Genomic DNA, 2,195 nt, shown 5'->3' with positions numbered 1-2,195 from the left:
ATTGCGGTTACCGCATTTGTCCAATCAGACAGACGAACGACTGACCTCACCAAGCTTTTGATGATTGCGCTGACTGGGAGAATGGTGCAATACGGATCAGGCCAGTTCCGGGTAATTGAGCGAGCCCAGCTAGAAGCTGCCCTAGCAGAAATCTCGGTATCCGATGTACCTATCTTTGATCGAAAAACAGCGGGCGAACTCGGCAAATTTCTTGGTGTAGAAGCCCTAATAGTTGGTGAGATTACGCCTTTGACAGATATCGTTCGGATCGATGCACGTCTGATCGAAGTCGAGAAGCTGAGCACAATCGAGCAAGCAGATGTCTGGATTCCGCTCACTCCCACAATTCAAAAACAGCTCGATACCGAGACAGTGTTGGCTAGGCCTCGGATCGGCGATGAGGATAGACAAGACCCACGAAATGGCATTTGGAGCGGAGTTGGCATCTGCGGCGAATCAGAGTTTGGTGTGGCGATTTCGTTACTGGTAAACCCTGACGACACCTTGACCGCCATGCAAACCTACTTCCCGATCTCGGCGACAAGAGGAAATAGTGAATTGCTCTCCGGCGTTCTAACGATGGAAGGTAAGATCAATCCAAATGACGGAAGATTTAGCCTAAATGCGGCCAATTGGATGTATCGACCCGAGGGGCACGAGCCCTTAAGCTTCGAAGGCGATCTAGACGTTGATGGGCAAGTGATCACTGGGACCTACACTAAGGAAGGCTGCGGTGCGATTAACCTGCGCAAAGCAAGGTAGCAACGGAAGCTGAATAGACAGATTCATAGACAACAAATTCACCGATAAGTAACTGGATCTTCGCTAGATAGATCTTCGTCAAACTGAATCATGGTAGAGGACTAAGGTGGCTCTTGAGGTGCAGATCCCCATCGTCCAATACCAAATGGCCCCGATCCGCTTAAGTTGCCTTCCTGAAGTGTCTTAGAAGCGACCCAGGTGCAACAAGCAAACTGATACCGTGGGCTTCGCCTTTCGCTCAAAGCTTTTAGTACTGTAGGTGAGCCTTATTGCTGACTATTGCTTAGCTTTAGGGACGCCGAGACAATTTTCGCTCAGCACGGAAGACCGAGACGGGCAAGTCCTGGATCTCTCAGTGCCATGTGATTGTTGTCAACGTGCGCAATGACTCAGGACGTTCGGCTCAATTCTCTCGGTTTGCTCCAGCCGTTGGGCGGTAATGAACTGTTGCCGCCACCGGTAGCTCTTCACCCATTTGGTGGTATCGCGTCTGCTATGGAGCGCACCATTTCTTGTTGAAGTTCAACAGATAGGCAATTGAACGATCTCAGAACGTTGGATTCACTTTGGTCATCGCTTTAATTGGGTTAGCGAACCAGGCTTGAACTAGACGGATTGATTGAATTAGGAATAAAAAGCTCTGCGCGGCATTGTGAAACATCGACGCATTTGCCAATTGAGACGTCAAACTCGTCTTCAGGCAGTGCTTGTCTGATGCCCTCAAGTATTTGACGAAATAGAGCACCAATTCCACTTGTATCGCGAAAAAAGTTTAAGCATCACCTCACTGTCGACCGATTGAAGATCACACAGCAACTGTTGTCTAACCTCAGAATATTGCCACCACCAGCATCGATCGATGCTTGGCTGTCCAGTGTTCGATTTCTTCGTCTGTCCGTGTGGTCACAAGTCTCGGCTGGTGTTGATAAGACTTGAGTCGCTATCTACTGAGTCATAACAGTCGAACACCTGCATGGTTTTCCTTTGTGCGCGACTTTACCTAAAAATAGGTACCTCAAAGAGGGGGCATTGATGTCAAGAGTAGCGTACGGCAGAGTCGACTCTCACCAGTTTCGTGGCCTGTGTTTGCGATAGACTTTGAGGCTAGATCAGATTGTTGAAAGCACCATGTCGTTCCTCAAAAATGCCGTCTTTTCAAGTGACAGCTTACGACTTCCCAAGCAGCAATTTTAGGTGAGAGAACACGCTATGTCAGCACGATTTATTTTTGCAGTTTTTTGCGTCTTTCTTGTTGGTTTGTCGCCAAACATGGCGTTAGCGACCCTGTCGAAGGCTGAACTCAAAGGGATTCAAGAGTGTTTAAACGATATTGGCTACGCCGTTGGGAAGCCAGATGGGGTCATTGGTCCAAGGACTAGGCAAGCTGTTCTAAGACTGACGCAATGGCATCATGAACGCAATAGTTCCGTCAA

Source organism: Chondrus crispus, genomic scaffold (assembly GCF_000350225.1).
Source record: "Chondrus crispus Stackhouse genomic scaffold, scaffold_160, whole genome shotgun sequence".
Taxonomy (NCBI): Eukaryota; Rhodophyta; class Florideophyceae; order Gigartinales; family Gigartinaceae; genus Chondrus; species Chondrus crispus.
Note: the sequence above shows the minus strand (reverse complement) of the source record.